Raw genomic sequence first — 11,149 nt, forward strand, 5'->3', positions numbered from 1 at the left:
ACGTATCGTATTGTATTGTATTGTTGCCATCAAGGATAAAAACATGGGGTTTATATCATATTGCTTGAGTTTACCCCTCTACATCATGTCATCTTGCCTAATGCGTTACTCTGTTCTTATGAACTTAATACTCTAGATGCATGCTGGATAGCGGTCGATGTGTGGAGTAATAGTAGTAGATGCAGAATCGTTTCGGTCTACTTGTCGCGGACGTGATGCCTATATACATGATCATGCCTAGATATTCTCATAACTATGCGCTTTTCTATCAATTGCTCGACAGTAATTTGTTCACCCACTTTAGAATTTGCTATCTTGAGAGAAGCCACTAGTGAAACCTATGGCCCCCGGGTCTATTTTCCATCATATTAATCTCCCGTCAACTAGCTATTTCTGCCGCCGTTTATTTTTGCAATCTTTATTTTCCAATCTATAAAACAAAAATACCAAAAATATTTATCTTATTATCTTTATCAGATCTCACTTTTGCAAGTGGCCGTGAAGGGATTGACAACCCCTTTATCGTGTTGGTTGCAAGGTTCTTGATTGTCTGTGCAGGTACGAGGGACTTGCGTGTAGTCTCCTACTGGATTGATACCTTGGTTCTCAAAAACTAAGGGAAATACTTATGCTACTTTGTTGCATCACCCTTTCCTCTTCAAGGCAAAACCAACGCATGCTCCAGAGGTAGCAAGAAGGATTTCTGGCGCCGTTGCCAGGGAGATCTACGCACAAGTCAAGACATACCAAGTACCCATCACAAACTCTTATCCCTCGCACTACATTATTTGCCATTTGCCTCTTGTTTTCCTCTCCCCCACTTCACCTTTGCCTTTTCTTCGCCTTCTTCCCGTGTGTCTTTTTGTTTGCGTTTCCATGTGCCTTCTATTTGCTTGCATCTTTGCTTGCTAAAATCTATTGATATGGATCCACTTAAAGTGTTCTACTTGGATCATCTTCGATCTATATGTGCTCGTGCTGAAACCCCAACTAGTTTAGTTGAGGGAAAATCTTTAGATGAGCATGCTCATTTTGTGCATCATCGTTTGTATGAAAAGGGGAAGCTCTTATGGTATCAAATAAATAGTTTGCCATGCTATGCTTGGAACCTTTGTGAAATTTATGATTTTACTTGTTGCTCTAAGAACCCTAAAATACACCTTCCCTACCTATGTGAGTTTAATGATAATGAAATCTTATCTTCTTATGGAAAGGGTGTTTATAGTTACTATGATATCGAACAAATTGAAGAATTTGTCGTTTTTAAGGGTGCTTATGAAGTTGCTTCTTTGATTGAAAAATATGATATTACTCTCTACAAATCTGAAATTTTTGACATACTTAATTATTGCTATGAAAACTATGCCCATAATGTCTATGTCAAAGAACTTATGACCGTTGCTTTGGAAGAAAATAATGATATGCATGAATCTATAGATAATTGTGATTCCGATGATTTGATTGAAATATCCCTTGATGAACATGATGCTTGCTATTCTTGTGGCCATGATGCCAATATTTATGAAGACGAATTTGCTATAGTTCCTTATGTTAAACATGAGATCGTTGCTATTGCACCCATACTTGATAGTTCCTTCGATGAAAAGCATGATTGTAATAATCTTATGATAAATTCTCTTGATGTCAATTGTGCTAATAATATGCAAAACCCTAAGCTTGGGGATGCTAGTTTTGCTATGTCCACTACTTGTTGCAATGATCATGATTGGGGTGATTCTTCTTTTGATCTTGAAAATTTATTTAAGCCCCATGATGAATATAAGATTGATAATAGTGTTTGGAATATTATTGAAAGTGGGTTTGGAAGAGTGTCAACTTTAGATCCCACATATTTGGAGAATGTTCAATCTTATGAAATTTTTGATAAAAGTGGGTTTGGAGAGGTCATGACTTTAGTTAATGATATTCCCACTATTTTGGAAGAGTGTCAACTTTGCATGCATGTGGATCGTGTTGAGAATATGCTATGTGATAGCTATAATGTTGAATTTTCTTATGATCCTACATGTAATTATTATGAGAGAGGAAAATATGGTTGTAGAAATTTTCATGTTACTAAATTACCTCTCGTTATGTTGAGATTGCTATTGTTTCTTTCCACTTCCTTGCATATGCTAGTTTTTGCTTGCTATGATAATTTGTTTGCCTATAAGATGCCTATGCATAGGAAGTATGTTAGACTTAGATGTGTTTGTCATGTGTTTCATGATGCTCTCTTTGCGCTTCAATTCTTGTCTTTCATGTGAGCATCATCGAAATCTCAATGCCTAGCTTAGGGCGTTAAACGATAGCACTTGTTGGGAGGCAACCCAATTTTATTTTTGTTTCTTGCTTTTTGTTTCTGTTTAGTAATAAATAATTCATCATGCTACTTCTATGATTGTGTTTTTTGTGTTTTAATTAGTGTTTGTGCCAAGTAAAGCCTTTAGGATCTTCTTGGATGATAGTTGTTTGATCTTGCTGTAAAAGACAGAAACTTTGCGCTCACGAAAATATATTTCATAAATCACAGAAGAGAGATTTTACCCTGATTATTTTTGCAGTACATTAATATACAAATTACCCTGGTCGTCCTAATTTGGTAAATTTTTTGGAGTTCCAGAAGTTTACGTTTGATACAGATTACTACAGACTGTTCTGTTTTTGACAGATTCTGTTTTTCGCGTGTTGTTTGCTTATTTTGATGAATCTATGGCTAGTATCGGGGGGTATGAACCATAGAGAAGTTGGAATACAGTAGGTTTAACACCAATATAAATAAATAATGAGTTCATTACAGTACCTTAATGTGATGGTTTGTTTTATTTCGCTAACGGAGTTCATGAGATTTTCTGTTGAGTTTTGTGTTGTGAAGTTTTCAAGTTTTTGGGTAAAGATTTGATGGATTTTGGAACAAGGAGTGGCAAGATCCAAAGCTTGGGGATGCCCAAGGCAACCCAAGGTAAAATTCAAGGACAACCAAAAGCCTAAGCTTGGGGATGCCCCGGAAGGCATCCCCTCTTTCGTCTTCGTATATCGGTAACTTTACTTGATGCTATATTTTTATTCATCACATAATATGTGTTTTGCTTGGAGCGTCTTGTATCATTTGAGTCTTTGCTTTTTAGTTTACCACAATCATCCTTGCTGTACACACCTTTTGGAGAGACACACATAACTCGGAATTTATTAGAATACTCTATGTGCTTCACTTATATCTTTTGAGCTATATGATTTTGCTGTAGTGCTTCACTTATATCTTTTTAGAGTACGGTGGTGGTTTTATTTTATAGAAATTATTGATCTCTCATGCTTCACTTATATTATTTTTAGATTCTTATAGAACAGCATGGTAATTTGCTTTGGCTACAAAATTAGTCCTAATGTGATGAACATCCAAGATGGGTATAATAAAAACTATCATATAAAGTGCATCGAATACTATGAGAAGTTTGATACTTGATAATTGTTTTGAGATATGAAGATGGTGATATTAGAGTCATGATAGTTGAGTAGTTGTGAATTTGACAAAATACTTGTTCTAAAGTTTGTGATTCCCGTTGCATGCACGTATGGTGAACCGTTATGTGATGAAGTTGGAGCATGATTTATTTATTGATTGTCTTCCTTATGAGTGGCGGTCGGGGACGAGCGATGGTCTTTTCCTACCAATCTATCCCCCTAGGAGCATGCGCGTAGTACTTTGTTTCGATAACTAATAGATTTTTGCAATAAGTATGTGAGTTCTTTATGACTAATGTTGAGTCCATGGATTATACGCACTCTCACCCTTCCACCATTGCCAGCCTCTATAATACCACGCACCTTTCGCCGGTATCATACACCCACCATATACCTTCCTCAAAACAGCCACCATACCTACCTATTATGGCATTTGCATAGCCATTCCGAGATATATTGCCATGCAACTTACCACTGTTTCATTTGTTATGACACGTTTCATCATTGTCATATTGCTTTGCATGATCATGTAGTTGACATCGTATTTGTGGCAAGGCCACCTTTATAATTCTTTCATATATGTCACTCTAGATTATATCCCGGTACACCGCTGGAGGCATTCACATAGAGTCATATTTTGTTCTAAGTATTGAGTTGTAATTTTTGAGTTGTAAGTAAATAAAAGTGTGATGATCATCATTATTAGAGCATTGTCCCAAGTGAGGAAAGGATGATGGAGACTATGATTCCCCCACAAGTCGGGATGAGACTCTAGACGAAAGAAAAGAAAAAGAAAAAAAGAGGCCAAAAAAAGAGAAGGAAAAGGCCCAAATAAAAAAAAGAGATGAGAGAAAAAGAGAGAAGGGACAATGTTACTATCCTTTTACCACACTTGTGCTTGAAAGTAGCACCATGATCTTCATGATAGAGAGTATCCTATGTTGTCACTTTCATATACTAGTGGGAATTTTACATTATATAACTTGGCTTGTATATTCCAATGATGGGCTTCCTCAAAATGCCCTAGGTCTTCGTGAGCAAGCGAGTTGGATGCACACCCACTTAGTTTCTTTTGTTGAGCTTTCATACACTTATAGCTCTAGTGCATCCGTTGCATGGCAATCCCTACTCACTCACATTGATATATATTTATGGGCATCTCCGTAGCCCGTTGATACGCCTAGTTGATGTGAGACTATCTTCTCCTTTTTTGTCTTCTCCACAACCACCATTCCATTCCACATATAGTGCTATGTCCATGGCTCACGCTCATGTATTGCGTGAAGATTGAAAAAGTTTGAGAACATAAAAAATATGAAACAATTGCTTGGCTTGTCATCGGGGTTGTGCATGATTTAAATATTTTGTGTGATGAAGATAGAGCATAGCCAGACTATATGATTTTGTAGGGATAACTTTCTTTGGCCATGTTATTTTGAGAAGACATGATTGCTTTGTTAGTATGCTTGAAGTATTATTATTTTTATATCAATATTAAACTTTTATCTTGAATCTTTCGGATCTGAACATTCATGCCACAATAAAGAAAATTACATTGAGAATTATGCTAGGTAGCATTCCACATCAAAAATTCTGTTTTTGTCATTTACCTACTCGAGGACGAGCATGAATTAAGCTTGGGGATGCTTGATACGTCTCCAACGTATCTATAATTTTTGATTGTTCCATGCTATTATATTATCTGTTTTGGATGTTTAATGGGCTTTGTTATGCATTTTTATATTATTTTTGGGACTAACCTACTAACCAAAGGCCCCGTGCAAATTGCTAATTTTTGCCTATTTCAGTGTTTCGCAGAAAAGGAATATCGAACGGAATCCAAACGGAATGAAACCTTCGGGAGAGTTATTTTTGGAACAAACGCAATCCAGGAGACTTGGAGTGGACGTCAAGGGAGAAACGAGGCGGCCATGAGGTAGGAGGGCACGCCCAGGGGGGTAGGCGCGCCCCCACCCTCGTGGCTCCATCGACCTACTTCTTTCGCCTATATATACTCATATACCCCGAAAACATCCGAGAGCACCACGAAACCTGCTACCTCTTGAGCACTGCGTTGGTTTTCCCTTGAAGAGGAAAGGGTGATGCAGCAAAGTAGCATAAGTATTTCCCTCAGTTTTTGAGAACCAAGGTATCAATCCAGTAGGAGGCCACGCTCAAGTCCCTTGTACCTACACAAACAAATAAGAACCTTGCAACCAACGCGATAAAGGGGTTGTCAATCCCTTCACGGCCACTTGCAAAAGTGAGATCTGATAGAGATGATAAGATAATTTTTTTGGTATTTTTATGATAAAGATTAAAAGTAAAGATTGCAAAATAAATGGCGCCAGAAATAGCTTGTTGACGGGAGATTAATATGATGGAAAATAGACCCCGGGGCCATAGTTTTTACTAGTGGCTTCTCTCAAGATAGCATAAGTATTACGGTGGGTGAACAAATTACTGTCGAGCAATTGATAGAATTGAGCATTGTTATGAGAATATCTAAGTATGATCATGTATATAGGCATCACATCCGTGACAAGTAGACCGACTCCTGCCTGCATCTACTACTATTACTCCACACATCGACCGCTATCCAGCATGCATCTAGAGTATTAAGTTCATAAGAACGGAGTAACGCTTTAAGCAAGATGACATGATGTAGAGGGATAAACTCAAGCAATATGAAATAAACCCCATCTTTTTATCCTCGATGGCAACAATACAATACGTGTCGTTTCCCCTAGTGTCACTGGGATCGAGCACCGCAAGATTAAACCCAAAGCTAAGCACTTCTCCCATTGCAAGAAAGATCAATCTAGTAGGCCAAACCAAACTGATAATTCGCAGATACTTGCAAAGATAACCAATCATACATAAAAGAATTCAGAGGAGATTCAAATATTGTTCATAGATAATCTTGATCATAAACCCACAATTCATCGGATCTCAACAAACACACCGCAAAAGAAGATTACATCGAATAGATCTCCAAGAGAATTGAGGAGAACTTTGTATTGAGATCCAGAGAGAAGAAGCCATCTAGCTAATAACTATGGACCCGAAGGTCTGAGGTAAACTACTCACACATCATCGGAGGGGCTATGGTGTTGATGTAGAAGCCCTCCGTGATCAATGCCCCCTCCGGCGGAGCGCCGGAAAAGGCCCCAAGATGGGATCTCACGGGTACAGAGAGTTGCGGCGGTGGAAATAGGGTTTTTGCTCCTGTTTTGATGTTTCCAGGGTATATGAGTATACATAGGCGAAAGAGGTCGGCCAGGAGAGCTACGAGGGGCCCACGAGGGTGGGGGCGCGCCCAGGGGGCAGGCACGCCCCCTGCCTCGTGGCCTCCTTGTTGATTGCTTGACGTCCACTCCAAGTCCTCTGGATCACGTTTGTTCCGAAAATCACGTTCCCGAAGGTTTCATTCCATTTGGACTCCGTTTGATATTCCTTTCCTTCGAAACACTGAAATAGGCAAAAAAAACAGCAATTTGGGCTGGGCCTCCGGTTAATAGGTTAGTCCCAAAAATAATATAAAAGTGTATAATAAAGCCCATTGAACATCCAAAACAGATAATATAATAGCATGGAACAATAAAAAATTATAGATACGTTGGAGACGTATCAAAACCCTATTTCCACTGCCGCAACCTTTTGTACCCGTGAGATCCCATCTTGGGGCCTTTTCCGGCGCTCTGCCGGAGGGGGAATCGATCACGGAGGGCTTCTACATCAACACCATAGCCTCTCCGATGATGTGTGAGTAGTTTACGATAGACCTTCGGGTCCATAGTTATTAGCTAGATGGCTTCTTCTCTCTCTTTGGATCTCAATACAAAGTTCTCCTCGATTCTCTTGGAGATCTATTCGATGTAATTCTTTTTGCGGTGTGTTTGTCGAGATTCAATGAATTGTGGGTTTATGATCAAGATTATCTATGAACATTATTTGATTCTTCTCTGAATTCTTTTATGCATGATTTAATATCTTTGGAAGTCTCTTCGAATTATCAGTTTGGTTTGGCCTACTAGATTGATCTTTCTTGCAATGGGAGAAGTGCTTAGCTTTGGGTTCAATCTTGCGGTGTCCTTTCCCAGTGACAGCAGGGGCAGCAAGGCACGTATTGTATTATTGCCATCGAGGATAAAAAGATGGGGTTTATATCATATTGCTTGAGTTTATCCCTCTACATCATGTCATCTTGCCTAATGCGTTACTCTGTTCTTACGAACTTAATACTCTAGATGCATGCTGGATAGCGGTCGATGTGTGGAGTAATAGTAGTAGATGCAGAATCGTTCCATTGTACTTGTCACGGACGTGATGCCTATATACGTGATCATGCCTAGATATTCTCATAACTATGCACTTTTCTATCAATTGCTCGACAGTAATTTGTTCACCCACCGTAGAATTTGCTATCTTGAGAGAAGCCACTAGTGAAACCTATGACCCCCGGGTCTATTTTCCATCATATTAATCTCCCGACAACTAGCTATTTCTGCCGCCGTTTATTTTTGCAATCTTTATTTTCCAATCTATACAACAAAAATACCAAAAATATTTATCTTATTATCTTTATCAGATCTCACTTTTGTAAGTGGCCGTGAAGGGATTGACAACCCCTTTATCGCGTTGGTTGCAGGGTTCTTGGTTTTTTGTGCAGGTACGAGGGACTTGCGTGTAGTCTCCTACTGGATTGATACCTTGGTTCTCAAAAACTGAGGGAAATACTTACGCTACTTTGCTGCATCACCCTTTGCTCTTCAAGGGAAACCAACGCATGCTCAAGAGGTAGCAGTTCCCCTCACATAGAGGAGAAAGTGATTGGTGGAAATGTGGATCTAGATCTCCTCTCTCTTTTCCCTCAAAAACTAGCAAGAATCCATGGAGGGATTGATAGTTAGCAAGCTCGCAGAAGGTCAACAATGGGGGAAGAACACGAGCTTAAAGGATAGAGTCCAATGGGGAAGAAGACCCCCTTTTATAGGTCCCCACGAATCTGCCCGTTATGTGCAGAAAACTGTAGGACCGGTACAACCGGCGCATGAACCGGTACAACCGGTCAAACCAGAGGAAAAACCAACCTGAAGGAAAAAGCCCTGAGCGGTACAACATCCCGGGGAACCGGTAGTACCGGTTAAACTGAACTAACCGGTACAACAGGTCAACAACCGCCCAAGAACAGCTCCAAAACAGAAACTAGTCCGGTGGTAGAGCGGTACATGGCCGGTACAACCTTCAGACCAATTCTGGAGCGGTACAACCGCTCCAAACACCGGTTGTACCGGTCAACCGGTACAACCTCTCTATGGGGCGGTACAACCTCTCTATGTAAAACAGGTAATATCAAAACAGCCACAACTTTCGCATACGAGCTCCAAATTCAACGAAATCAAGTTTGTTGGAAAGCTAAGGACAAGAGCAAACACAATCTTGATAGAAATATCAAGAAATAGCATTTGAGAAATTACCCAAAATAAAATGGTGAGAACCCTTTCTCAATTAAGACCGGTAAAAACTCCAACACCGAAAACACAAAAGAAGATGCATATGCAATCGGTTTTCGATGAACTCGAGCTTGTCAAGAAGATGACCATGGAATCCAAATATCACAAGGATAAGAACCAAACAAGAACCAAGAGAGATGATGCAAGTATGCAATGGTTTGAGCTCTCGATGAACGATACGATCAAGGTACTCACTAGAGAGCACCCCCTTGATAGTACGACAATCGATCCTACAACCCGGTCTCCCAACTACCACTATGAGACCGGTAAAATAAAAACCTATCAAGGGCAAACCTTTGCCTTGCACATAGTCCACTTGAGCTAGATGATGACGATCTTGACTTCCTCAAGTTGGACCACCTTTCATGATTGTGTTGGCTCGATGAAGACTAGTTGATTGCTCCCCCATACTCCACTATGGGTGAGCCACTCTTCGGCACATCTTCACAATACCATTGACACCACAATGGACGGCAAGCTTCAAGCTTGATTGATCCCCCATACTTCATTATGGGTGAGCCACTCTTCGTGTTGCTCCACTTGAACTTGCACACTGCAAACTTGATGACAATCACCACTTGATGCCATCCTCCATGGGTTGTATGAGATCTTCCTCTTGACGCAAGACCATGGAAACATACCTAACCACACAAAGAACTCTCACGTAGACCATGGGTTAGTACACAAAGTGTAATGGACAATGCTTACCATACCATGGGATCACTTGGTCCCTCTCGGTACAACTTGTGCGCTTTGTGTGTTGATCAACTTGAATCACTCTCTATACTTAGTCTTGATCAACCTTGAATCTTTCCAACTCTCTTCATTAGGATGATGTCTTGAAGGTAAACTTGAATGTTCACACAATCTTCTTCTTCAAGACATGCTTGCAATAAGCTCAACTCTCACATGAGCAATCTTTGGATAATTCCTTGAAAAGCACTTTGGCCATCTCATAAACTCCTTGAAACCAACACATGGACTTCAAGACAATCCTATGGACAAATCCTTCAAATATAACTCAAGGCAGCCGTTAGTCCATAGAGATTGTCATCAATTACCAAAACCACACATGGGGGCACTGCATGTCCTTTCAATCTCCCCCATTTTGGTAATTGATGACAATCACTTTCAAGTAGTTTATATAAGGAATTATGCATCACCATGCAATGCAACAACCAATAATGCATGTGTATGAGATGCAAATGCTTAGGAACAAAACCAAAGCAAGAAGAAATAACTCTCTAAACTTATCCACAGAACTCTCTGAAACTTCTCCCCCATTGGCATCGATTGCCAAAATGGGCGAAAAGCTTAGAAGGCCAATATAAAAAGTGTTCCTCCATAAATTGTGTATCTCTCAACAAGAGAGTGGAATGCAATACACATATCCAATGGTAAATACTTGGAGGAAGACATACTATATTGAGGCCCAAAGATTGCAAAAGTATGATATGCCACAAAGACATAGCAAAGAGAGAAACAAGCAATCATGCAATCAAAATATACCAATTGAAGCAAGCAATCAAAGGATATCAATTGAACGAACTAGACCAAAGATCCTATGAGCCACAAGAAAAAAGGATATTACGATATGAACAAAAGAGTGTACTAAAGAAACTAGAGAAGCTCCCCATGATTTGTGCACACATAAGAATGTTTGTATTTGGATATACAGTACACAAAATAGGATCATAGCTCCCCCAAAATCAATAGAAACTCACAACAAGTGCAAGTGAGCATATAGGAAACAAAGCCTAGCACTTGCAACAAACAAATGGTTGAGCAACATGTAAAAGAGGCAACTTAAGAATAGGATCAACCAAAATGATGTGTGTGAGTCATGACAAAGCACTTGAGAAGACTAATATAAGGATGAGCATAAAGCATCAACATAGTCTTGGATAATTGAGATACACGATGCATGACATGTCCTCCCCACACACACCCAACAAGCAAATGGGTTCACAAGCTCACTAAAATGTGAATTAACAACAAGGCTTGCGACAACCCATGGTGAAGATAAAAGATGAAAGCCTCATCAAGACGAGGGATACCAATTAAGATGGCAAAAGCCTCGTAAAGACAAGCATGAGGAAAATAATCTTCACCACACAAGAGTGCAACAAGATGCAAAGATATAAGATCCGCACTCAAGACAAATCCTTTCA

Source organism: Aegilops tauschii, chromosome 6 (genome assembly GCF_002575655.3).
Source record: "Aegilops tauschii subsp. strangulata cultivar AL8/78 chromosome 6, Aet v6.0, whole genome shotgun sequence".
Lineage (NCBI taxonomy): Eukaryota > Viridiplantae > Streptophyta > Magnoliopsida > Poales > Poaceae > Aegilops > Aegilops tauschii.